This window comes from Protopterus annectens, chromosome 2.part1 (genome assembly GCF_019279795.1).
Source record: "Protopterus annectens isolate FY-2018-M chromosome 2.part1, PAN1.0, whole genome shotgun sequence".
Lineage (NCBI taxonomy): Eukaryota > Metazoa > Chordata > Ceratodontiformes > Protopteridae > Protopterus > Protopterus annectens.
In genome coordinates, this window is record NC_056729.1 from 521,092,075 (window position 1) to 521,105,619 (window position 13,545).

Here is a 13,545-nt window from a genome sequence, read left to right on the forward strand (position 1 = left end):
GCTGCACCAAATAGGGCTGCTCTATTCAATGATTGTTCTCCTTTGCTTGTCTGTCTCAGAACATATTAATTCACTTTGATTTTGCTCACAGTCTCACTGTATAGTCAACCCTCATAGTTATGTTCTTAGAATCAAAATAATTGGGACTAATAGGGACAAAGTGTAGAAACTCTGGTTTAAAACTAAAAATCCATCTGACCTCGTTCATTACAAACAGCTCCATAACCAAGCTAAAAAAAACTAATCTCTAAAGGCAAATAGCAGTACTTCTGGAACCAGCAATCAAACAGAAAAAATAACCCCAGAATAGCTTGGTCTTCCATCAATAATTTAAACCCTTGCATCAAACCCAATTCCTGTCCACACACTGACATGCCCCCTGAACAAATAGCTTCTTTAACTCCTACTTTATAAACACCATTGCTAACATTACTGCCAGTTTTTCTTTACCTTTCCCAAATAATACTGTTCCTACAATCTCCACTTTTCCTTCTCCCCTGCAACACTCCTTACATCAGAACTTCCATAATATCTCAGATTCTTTGACTCGTGCATCTCCAAGCATCAACTCCACCTTAACCGCACACTACAATCTCCCCAGCCAGAGTTCAATCTCTCTCCCATCTCCACCACTTTCATCAGGAAACTCCTTCTTAAATTAAAACCCAGCAAACATTCTGCTGATAGAATTCCTGCCAAGTTTCTTAAAACTGTTGCTGACAAAGTGGCCTATACCATTAGCATTCTGATTAACAGATCTATCCAAGAATTCCATGTCCCCTATCTTTAGAAAAAAAAGCAATCAAACTTCCTCTTCATAAAGGTGGCCCATCAACCAATATCTCCAACTTCAGACCCACTGCTATACTTTCCCCATCTCTAAAATCCTAGAAAAATGTGTGCAAAAACAACTCGTAGGCTACCTTCTAAAAAACAAAACCCTCTCCTCAACACAGCATGGGTTCTGCTGAGGTCTCAGCACATCCACTGCACTAATATCCTTCTTAGACAAGATCAACAAAGCCTGAGACTCAGGGAACATTGTATCTGCCCTTTTCCTTGACCTATCAAAACCTTTTGATACCATATCTCACCCTATTCTCCTCTCTCAGCTCTCAAGCATAGGACTATCTCACCAGTCACTTAATTGCTTCAAAAGCTATCTCTCTAACAGAAAGCATGCGTCAAATTGCAAAATTCCATTTCCCCTTACCTTCACAACCCTACAGGTATACCCCAAGGTTCAATTTTAGGCCCTCTTCTGTTTAACATTTTTTCAATAATCTCCACCAAGTTATCCTGCAGGGCTCCCTACTCCAGTATGCAGATGAGTCCACTATACTCTGCTCTGCACCTAATACAAAATTATTACAGCAAACTACTCAAGCAGCATTTTCCACTGTGGAGACTTGGCTTCACAATAATTACCTTTCTTTAAATCCCCAAAAAACTAAACTCATGATCTTCACACCCAAGAGGAATTCTCGTTTCAATAAAGCTGACCTCGATATATTCTCGCTTAACTCTACAAAAATTGAGCTAGTAACCCACATTAAATTGTTAGGAGTAATAATTGATGAAAACCTCAGATTTGACCTTCACATTCAAAATAATATAAGTAAAACCCAAAAAAGCTAGGGTTGCTCAATAGGCACTATAAGTTCCCCTCCCTCCCTAGGAAACAAGTATTAGCACTATCTTACCTATTACCCTCTCTAATCTATGGTATGCCTTTACTAACCAACTTGCAGTCTTCCTTGACTTCAAAATTAGAAACATGCTATAACAAGATAAGTAAATTTGCTACAAACAGTCGCCATTCTACTGACGACTGTATTGCCCTAAAAAAATTACAATGGCTTGAACTCCCTCACTACCTATTATTCCTTCAACTCACAATTGCATATAACTGCCCTGCACTTAGCTCCTTGCTCACCCTTTACAACCTCCATTAGGTCTTAGCATTCTGAGCAAGAACATCTTCAAGTTCAAAAACCTAAATTACCTACAGGCCAGTTATTATACTTTTGTAACATTGCCAGAAAATAGTATAATCTACCTTCTTCTATCCAGTTACAACAAATGCCTCCCAACTTCAAAACTGCTCTGCACAATCATCTCTTCTCCAACCAGATGTGTAACTGCTCAATTCCTTCCTCTGCCATTACTTAATCTGCTAACTGACCTTAAGTCTGTTTATATTCATAGGTTCATAGGTGTGTACTAGTCTAATGGCCCTGGGGCCTTTACAAGCCTAGCCCATAGGACTACTCTGGCAATTGTGCCACCTGACCTTAGTTCCCAGTGCCTCTGTCGAGTAAAGCCACTGGAGTGATCCCTGGGGTGAATTTTCTATTTCCTATCCACTCATCAAGATTTCTCTTGAAGAGGGCCAGTGAAGTGCTCTGCTTGAGATGTATGGGAAGTCTATTCCATAGCATGGGCAGTCTCTGGGTTATGAACCTGTCCCTCCAGCATGTTCTGTTGATTGTGGTAATGAGGTTGAGGTCTCTGGAGCATGTGGTGCGGAGGGATTTGGATTTCTTTAGATGTAGCATTTCTAACAGAGCTGGGTCAGACATGGCTTTGTAAGTCAAGCAGAGATTGCCTATATCTGCAACACAGGAATGTTCAGGTCTAAGAGTATAGTCCACTAGCTATGTGTCTGGAACCCCATAAAGGCCAACAGGAAGGATGATGTACTGAAATAGACCATCACCAATCAAGAAGACAGTCTTTTCATTAGCCCCATCAGTTAAAGTAAACTGTCAATACCCTTTTGTCAGTTCTAAGGTGGGATGGCGTCAGGAGCCTAGCTTCTTGACTCATCTACCTGGGGCATAGGGTAACTATCAAATTTGAAGACATTATTTAAGTTTTCAAAAATCATTTGCAAAATTGGATGGTTCCATCTGGCTTTGACAAAGACTGTTGTGCTATCTATTCACTATTCAACCTTTTAATTATCACCAGTTTCAGCATGTTTTATGTCTATTCAAGAACTGCCTGCTTCTGGGATTCAGGCACTCTACAGTGCTTCAGGTTAACTTTTCCCTAGGAAACGTTCTATGGATGTTTAATGATTGTAGTCTTACCACAGAGTTTTGAAAAGATCTCCTTGTTCCTAACTAGGAACTACTGGACTTCCTACTTTTGGGGATTTGAAAAAGTCATCTGTTGTTCTTTAAGTATGGTGTCAAAGGAAACAACTTCAAAGACCAATACACGTAAGGTTCAGTTAAGGCACATTTAATAACTTGCTGCAAGGAGACAAAAACATGCAAATACAGGATTTTGCCTAACTACTAACAGGAAGTATGCTATTCTTATACTGTTTTACAAGTCATTGCCTTTTATGGCTGACGTAATCAAACACAACTTTCAGTATTGTTCTACAGCAGATGTTACTCAGATTTTCTGCTGACATGACTGGATTTATGAAAAACATTTTGAGAAAAACAACCTGGCCTTGGTGGGCCTTAGCTCGTTACAAGCTTCTATTGTGTAGTTCATGGGTTCATAGTTTCATACTAGGCTATCTGCCCTAGGGCATTTATAAGCCTAGCCAGAGTGTGTTTGGCTTTCACCACCCATTTTAAATTAATTTTGCTATGCCCTTTTTCAAGGTTAGTATACTGTGCCTCTGTCTAACAGTGACACAGAAGTGATACCCGGGGTAAACCTACGATCTCCCATCCACTCATCAAGATTCCTCTTGAAGAGAGTCAATGAGGGACTCTGCCTAACTTGGACTGGGATTTTATTCCAGAGTGAAGGGAGCCTCTGGGTTATGAATCTGTCCCTCCAGCATGTCCTATTTATTTCAGTGCTGAGGTTCAAGTCTCTCGAGCGTAGCTCGATGGGATTTGGATTTTCTGAGGTGCAGCATGTCCATTAATTCTGGGTTGGACATGGCTTTATATGTCAGGCACAGATCGCCTCTGAGCAGGCAGTATGCCACTGAGTAGAGCTGGAGTTTCTTTAACCGGGCAGCATATGGCATCTGTTTGAGCCCTTTGATCCTCTTGGTGAGGTACTTTTGGGGTCTTTCCAGTTGCTGCAGGTGTCTGGTAAGGTACATCCCAAAAGGGGCATTGTACTCAATTATGGGCCTGATGAGGGATGAGTAAAGAGGCACGATGGCCTCCCCTGATCTAGATGTGAATCCCTTCATGATTAAGTGGGCTATATAAAATGTTTTTCTAACCACTTTGGCCACGTGGTTGTCAAATGAGAGATTGCTATCAAATTGGGTCCCCAGGTCCCTAATTACTTCTTCTGTACTTAATGGATTACCACCTATGTGGTAATTTGTGGGCACTTTGTTTTTGCCAAAGGGGATGACTATACACTTTTTGGCGTTTAGCTTGAGGCCATGGCTCTGACACCAGTTGTCTGTTTCTATGATGCCCTTTTGGAGGATGCTTGTGTCGGCTGGAGAGTTGATTATGGTGCCCAGTTTGCAGTCATCTGCGAACTTGGTCAGCCACAGTTCTTCCATGTTGGCCTGTACCTCTGAGAAATATATACTGAACAAGAGGTCCCAGGACTGAGCCTTGTGGGATGCCACTTGTAACTGGTTTGGAGTCTGACATGGCTCCAGCAATTCTAACCATGTGGGTTCTGTCCTTGAGCCAGTTTGCAACCCATCTAGTGACATAGGGGTTTATATTTAAGCTGGTGAGCTTATCTATAATGCCCGAGTGGGGTATTGTATCGAAGGCTTTTGCGAGGTCCAGGTAGGCTGTGTGGACCACCTTCCCCTCGTCAATGGCCTTGGTGACTGTTTCAAAGAAATCAACCAGGTTTAAGAGGCAGGATCTGCCCTTAACAAAGCTGAACTGGGTAGGATCCAGTGTCTGTAGGTCCCCAATATCTTTATTTATGAGGTCCATGATGATCCTTTCCATAGCTTTGCAGTTCTAATACATGTGTTACATTTCAAGGTACTTTTCTAACTTAGACACAAGCAAATGCTGATGGCAGTTCATATTTTCAAGCAGTCTTTGTTCTGATTATCTACAGCTTCTGCAGCTGTGTGTTTTCTCACAGCACAAGCGGAATTCCTTGTCTAAGTCTCATAACATTAATACATCTATTCATTATTTTCCTGACACAAGCAGAACTTATCTGCTTTCCTGTAAATTTCCAAAGCATAAGCAATAGCTGCACATATTTCATGATAATACAAGGTTAGAAAGCTTTGTTAATCCGTACAGATTTTATGCAGTGTGAAATAGAATAAATGTGTTAACCCTTTTCAAGCCTTAAATGCACTAAGCATATTACTAATACATACACTAATACATATTTTTCTGACATATGGTCAACAGGCTTTTCTCTTCCTCATGGTCATTAACCTCTGTTGTCACATTCACCATAGTGGTTTGTATTTCTTTCCATGGTTTTAAAAATCTAACGATGTATTTGCTCAAAACGCCTTTTCCTCACTCACCTTTCTATTTTACCTCATGCATTTTATCAGTTATTTGAAAAGATCTCTGCCATTTGGCCAGGAATTTATTCATAGCCATGTGAAGAAGAACTAAGATTTGGTTCTCTAACTGGAATTCAGTTCCAGGCATTCTTACTTTATATTACCTGTTGGCTGGCTTCTGCCCTTTCCATATGTTCTCAAACAATAGGTATTATCGCCTTAAGAATGTCCCTGAGACTGTTGTAATGCTCTAAGATGCTCTTTAAAGGAGTTCTTTCCTACGTTCATGTTTCTTTGATAACACCTAGTAGCCACTCTTTGGATATTTCCCATATGGGAGATAAAATGGACTAAACTTAGAAACCAACCAAAGCAAACACTGGAGCCAGAATAGATTTAGCGTTTTTGTCCCTTTTATTACAGAACTTCGTCAGAACAATAAAACAATATCATTCATTTCCTTTTATACTGTCATTCTACTGACATCATTTCCTTAATTAACAATCCTTAAAAGGACACATATAAGTAACACCATAAAAATTCTACTGCTGTTTTGTTTCACAATGATGTTAGATAAACCAATGCATTCAAAATTCACTTTATTTACAAAATCACAAAAACAAGTTAAAAAAGCTTCTTTAAACTAAGCAATCAAAAATTAATATAATTTAAATGACTTTTAACAGATATCTTATCATTGATACCTGGTGCTAAATCTGCTCTTAGAAAAATATGCCATTTAAGTTCTATTTTTTCTAAAAAATTATTAAAGGACCCTAGAAAATTGTCTGTATTAACTTCCACTTTCCATACAAAAAAACTGAATTTTCTAAAATGTTCACAATTTACTGAATGCTTAGCTAAAGCATTGCTCATATCCTTTTTCTTAACAGCCAAAATGTGTTCTCTAACCCTGTGTTTTAACTTTCTAATGGTATTACCAATATAGAAGTTTTCACAGTTAGAACACACTGCAAGGTATACTAAACCTTCACTTTGACAATCATATCATTCCTTAGCTGTCAAAGTATAATTTAAATGTTTAAAATGATGGCTATGTACTCCCATCATAAACCTACACTGACTACAGTTAGCACAAGGAAATGTCCCTAAATGTGTTACAATACTATTCTGGGTTTCATTCTTGTGTCCCTCTCTTCCAATCTTTCCTTCAGATTTCTTGTTTTTTTACTAATAAAACTTGGTTTAGTCCCTATTACTTTACTCAATTCTTTATTGCCAAGGATAATTTTCCAATTTTCATTAATCATATCTCTAATTACTGGCCCATCAACACGCGTACTTTAATGCTGCGTTCTTACTTGCACCTTGTTGCCCTATATTGTTCTTCTGAAATCCTGCTTTTAGAATTGGAGAAAATCTTTGATCTCTATTAATTTTAACATAATGTATAACTTCTTCAAGATCTTCATAAGAATGTCAAGTTCAACAATAAATTGGTGGTCATCACTGACCACCCTAGCAAGCCTGATTACTTGCCCTTAAAATACATTGATTTTCATATGTTTGGGATGATAACTTTCAAAATGCAAATAATTGTTTATAAAAAGTTTTCTTTCTATATATATTACTTCCAAAATTTCTACTATTTACATCCATTTCCACTTTAACATCCAAAAACTGTACTTCTGAACCTATGTTGCCAATGGTGAATTTAAGCCAAGAAACTGTTCTATTAATTTCTTGATAAAATTCATTAAATTGTTCAACACTACCTGCCCAAATTAAAAAAAAAATAGGTCATCAATGTAACACCTGTAGTATCTAACATATTTAAACAACTCCAATTTCTCCAGGAATCCATGCTCCCACCAACATATAACCAAATTGGCAAACAAGGGTGCCACATGTGCCCCCATTGCTACACCACTTACTTGCTGGTAAATTGCTTTACAAAACATTAAAAAATTATTATGTAAAATTATTTCCATTAATTGACAAGTGGCAAAAATGTCATGTTTGAGACTAAATTTAACTTTATCTAAGTAAAGCCTCATAAACTCTATTCCTTCATTCTGTTCTATTGCAGTGTACAATGAACATACATCCAATGTACATAGTAATGTTTCATCCCCTTGAAAATGAAAGAGTCATAGTTCATCTAGAAACATCCATGAATCTTTTAAAAAACACTTACTACTTTGTACTATAGGGTTGAGAATTTCATCCAAATAAATAGACATTTTTGAGGTTTTACTAAAAGGGGCCGAAACTATTGGCCTAAATGGAGGATGTTTTACATTTTTGTGTATTTTGGGGATGCCGAATAGCATCCCCAACTGTGGATGTTCAACACTGAGAAACTCAAAAAGATCTATTGAAATATACTGTTGATATAATAGGTCCAGTAAAATAAGATCTGTCTCTTGAAACTTCTTCCTATGTCCTTGGACACTTTTACATATTTACCAACATCAGTCAACATATCCCTTATACTTCTATGATAATCACTTTTATTCATAATGACCAATCCCTGTCCTTTGTCAGCTTTCATATACCTAATATCACTATATGAAACAAGTTGTTTTAGAGTCATAGTCTGTTCTTTTGTTAAATTCCCCTTATACATATACCGAAAATGCCCATTATTATTTGGTAAATTGTATATATCATTTTCACATATCATAGAAAAAGTATTCAATGTATTAAGTAATGGGGGATTAACATTCCTTTTCTTTTTCAAGTGACTAATATTTTGGTCAGATAATCCATGAAAAAGATATTTTAAATTGAGTTTTCTTACGTATAATTTGAAGTCTAATATAGTGTCTGTAACTCTTGCCTTTTCTGCAGGTAAAAAAGAAAAGCCTTTATTCAGTACCTCTGCTTCCACATTGTTAAACTCTCTATCACTTAAATTATAAATTTCCAGTTTAAAGGCTAACGGCCCTTGTTTTTGCCCTTTTTCTTGCGACCGGCTACAAGGGCCTCTTGATTGGGAAGGGGACTGCTGGTTCCATTTGTCTGTGTGATAAAAGGAACACTCTCCTCACTATCCACACTGGAAACACTAGTTAACAGATCTCTACTACTATTACTTGGCTGTTGATTGTACTTAGAAATTGTGTCAGAAAACAAATGTAGTCTATACAATGAACTAAATTTCTGAAATGAACTTTTTCCATTTTTGAAGTTGAAGTTGTTGTTATTTCTCTTTTTATAAACTAAATATGCTTGCTTCTGCTGATATGCCTGTACTTCTCGTAATATTTTTTCTTTTTTAACCACAATGCTGACTACAAGTTTGTTCACTTTGTTTTCTAAATTATCAAACAAATACTGATGTGAGACAGCATTGGATCTTCCCTTAAGGAACCATCCAGTTTAATGATGTCATTCTTTAAAACATCCATTTGTTCATTATTCTATGGCACAAGTAACTTAAGAACTTCCAAACCCATATTATTGTACAAATCCTTTAACTTATTGAACAAGCCATTGTCAAACTTAACTGCGTTGGGAAAAGCATAAACTCTCAAACCTAGAGGAACAATGTTTAATTCAATACATTTATTAAGGTACTGATTTTTGTAAATTAAAGTCTTAAATCTTAAAAGTTTTTTATCCAACACGAAAAACTGTTTTTTTAAAGTCCGGCAAATCCTTTTGTACCTGATAAGAGTCCATTGCTGAGTTACTACTGTTCGCTAAGTCCTGGAATAGGTCAACTGGATTCTTATCCAAAAAATCTGTTATCGATTTATTGTTACCAAAAACCTTGTCGCCAATAATTGTCCCTTCATCTGAAGAAGAATGGTTAGACCTGTTCCCATTATGAAAATGCGGATACCTACACCCGTTGCTTTTCATCTTCTCCAATAGGTTTTTCGCCCTGAGAATAACTTCTTGTAAGGTAGTAGTCAACGTAATGACTTAATTCGGCATTGGGTGTACGCTAATATCGCAGTCTATGGAACCTTGAGTAGTCATAGTAACGGCTTCAAAAAAAAAACGTACCTTTCTTTTTTTCTACAACCACAAACCACTTGTTGATTATACTAGCCGTGAAACGCTGTCAATCCTTATACCCTTATGTAACACTAATTACCAGCTCTAAAAAGAGCTTTTGTAAGGAGACAGACTTATAGTCACGCTAGAAAGCTTCAATCGTAAAAAATTGTAAAAAAGGGGGTAAAAAAAGGAACTGGTGAACTGCTGTCAATCCTTTTACCAAAATTGAAGGAAATATTGGAAGAGGGACACAAGAATGAAACTCAGAATAGTATTGTAACACATTTAGGGACATTTCCTTGTGCGAACTGTAGTCAGTGTAGGTTTATGATGGGAGTACATAGCCATCATTTTAAAGATTTAAATTATACTTTGACAGCTAAGGAACGATATGATTGTCAAAGTGAAGATTTAGTATACCTTGCAGTGTGTTCTAACCATGAAAACTTCTATATTGGTAAGACCATTACAAAGTTAAAACACAGGGTTAGACTATTAAGATAAAGGATATGAGCAACGCTTTAGCTAAGCATTCAGTAAATTGTGAAAATTTTAGAAAATTCAGTTTTTTTGTAGTGGAAAAAGTTAATACAGACAAATTTGTAGGGTCCTTTAATAATTTTTTTTTAGAAAAAAATAGAACTTAAATGGCAATTTTTTTAAGAGCACATTTAGCACCAGATATCAATGATAAGATATCTGTTAAAAGTCATTTAAATTATATTAATGTTTGATTGCTTAGGTTAAAGAAGTTTTTTATAACTTGTTTCTGTGATTTTGTAAAAAAAAGTGAATTTTGAATGCATTGGTTTGTTATCTAACATCATTGTGAAACAAAGCAGCAGTAGAATTTTTATGGTGTTAATTATATGCGTCCTTTTAAGGATTGTTAATTAAGGAAATGATGTCAGTAGAATGATAGTATAAAAGGAAATGAATGGTCTTGTTTTATTGTTCTGAAGAAGTTCTGTAATAAACGGGACAAAAGCGCTAAACCTATTCTAGCTCCAATGTTTTGCTTTGGTTGGTTTCTAAGTTAATGTGGTTCTAAAAGGGACTAAACTCTTTGTGGTCTTGTGATATCTGTCAAATAGCAAACATGAGATATGGTAACAGCTGATCCCAAGTCTTTCTGTTTTTCTCTATGGCTTTCCTTAGCACTGATAAAATAGATGTGAAGCAGGACCCAGCAACAAATAAACCACAGCAAATTTTTATTTTTAGTGCTTTCATCGGCAATAAGCCATTGACTTCATCAGAAAATCAAATTACATTATGCACAGTGCTTAAATAATCATACCCCCCATCCCATGTTCACCAATTTATTTCCCCATAGGCTATTTAAAAAACATATTAATAAAACCATTTTATCTACCATATATACACTTTTAATAAATACTTGTCTTACAAAATTATTGTTAAAAATACATACATTAATTTCTAACTTGATATAACAATAATAAATAAATATATATAAGTTAATAAATAAAGTAATGAATGAATAAATAAGCGTATCTTTGTAATTGTAGATTTTATGGATGCTTCTTGGATGATATTGTGATATTTTGATTTTTTGGGATGGGACACAGGAACTACTGGATAGATTTTTTGAATTTTTGAATAAAAGTAATACTTTTCTATCATTTATCATGGAGACTGTAATATATGCTATTCATTTTTTGGACATCACTATAAGGATTGATGAAAATAAAAAGTGTTTTAATTCAACATTATGTAGAAAACCCACTTATTCAAACACTCTCCTGCATTTTGACAGTTGTCACCCTTCACACAAAAAAAGATCTTTGGTGAAGGGGCAGGGAGTGAGGTTAGCCAGAATGGTTAGTGAAGTGGAAGTTTTCATTGAAGAAGTGGAGAAACTTAGGAATATGTTATTAAGAAGAGGGTATCCTAATGGATTTATTGAACCCCTATTAAAGGAAGTGGTAAATAAAAGAGTTGATGGATACTTCGTCCCATTGTTAGGGGTTAATGTAAATGATTTTAACAGAGTTAATATAGATGGACTAATGAACAAAAATAATACAAGAACAAATGCAAATGCCTTCACGGGGGCTATGACAGTAACTGTTAGTCCTGTATTTTATGACATCAAAGAAGTTATTAACAACAATTGGGGTATTTTGACTAATGAACTAGAACATAGAGAAAAAGTGGGAGAAAAAACACTAGTAATATACAAAAGGAATTCCAATATAAAAATATTTTGGAAAGGTGCACCCCTAGTAATAGTATAGGCTGGATGAAAAAATTTGGTCTATGTTCACAATGTACTCACATCATTTAAAGTGATAGCATTCACATTATGGGTTATGGTGAAGTAAAGTGGAGACATAAATTAAATTGACTTAGTAAATGCTTGGTATATGTAGCAATTTGTCAGGAATGTGGGCAATTTTATATAGGCAAAACAAAAAATGGCCTCAACAAACGTATTTACCAGCATTTTTATGACATTTGTAGAAGCAACTTAAACAATGCCTTAGCTAGGCATATTACTGAATTTAGTAGCCATTCTTTTAAGTTTGCAGGTATTGAGCAAATAGTTAATAAAGATGGTAGTTTGGGGCCAAAAGAGATGTTTTTGGAGTATAGAGAGTTGATATGGCAGCTAAGATGCAACGCAACAGTTGCACCAGGGCTTAATGAGACCGTGTCTATATCAAGTTTACTGAAACTAAGGTCTGAATTTCATATGTAAAGTGCAATCCACAATTTATTTATTTATATACATCATAAGTGGGGATACACTTATTTATTCATTCATTACCTTATTTATTAACTTATATATATTTATTTATTATTGTTATATCAAGTTAGAAATTAATGTATGTATTTTTAACAATAATTTTGTAAGACAAGTATTTATTAAAAGTGTATTTATGGTAGATAAAATGGTTTTATTAATATGTTTTTAAATAGCCTATGGAGAAATGAATTGGTGAACATGTGATGGAGGGGTGTGATCATTTAAGCACTGTGTGTAATGTAATTTGATTTTCTGATGAAGTCAATGGCTTATTGCTGATGAAAGCGCTAAAAATAAAAGTTTGCTGTGGTTTATTTGTTGCTGGTTCCTGCTTCACATCTATTTTATCAGTTTGGAGTCCGCTTTCTTGTGTTTCTTTCCTTAGCACTGATGTAATATTCTGTTAAAGCACTATGCAAAGCCATTAGTCTGGGGTGATAACTGGACAGGTATAAACTGCTTCATTTTAAAGCACTTACAGAGATGGCAAATGATCTTAAACATAAAGGGAGTAGTTTGGTCTGCATTTCTTTTGGCATACCTATCCTGGAGAATAACAAAACATGTTTTTTTTTAGTGTAGCTTTAGACTCAGCTGTTGTAAGAGAAATTGTCTCTGGGAACATAGCAAAATAATCCAGAGCACCTTTTGTGTCTCCTGATGAGCATGTAAGATTTCAGTGTTCAAAATTATCTCCTTATATGAAAAAATCTGTTATTTTGGTAACTTTAAGTACTCTTCAATAAACTATGACACATATACCTCCAGTGTAGGATATGTCCAAAAATACCTAGGTTTAATAAACAACAGTTCTCTTGAACATTTGGTAAATAAACCTAGTAGAGGACAAAGCATTTGTGACCTGATTCTTGCAAATATTTTTACCTCTTGTACTATTCTGGTAGTCCATTCCCCAGTGAAGTTTGACCACAAACATGTGACCTTCTCCCTTAAACTCCCCAAACCCCTACAGCAAACCCTACTGAACTTAAGGACCACACATGTGCCAACTGCAACCTACTCTGACAAAATACCAACATTCACATATGACTGCATCTCCTCTGACCTTGATATGGTAGCAAGCCTCACCAAGGAAAACTGCACTGAGCTAGTAATCCCTACCAGAATCAAATATCACAGAAAACTAAAAAAACAAACCACCGTGGTGGTCCACTCCAATAAATAAGCAATACAGCAAAAGAAACTCCTTAAATTATTTAGTAGATGCAAAACCCCTCTTCTCAAAGAAAAAAAATGAAGAACACTATCAGGTCTACTAAAAGGAGCCTCTGAACTTAGGCTAACCGCTGAAGCCAAAATAATTATAAATCCCTCATTAGCTATGTTAGGAAACTAAGAAACAACA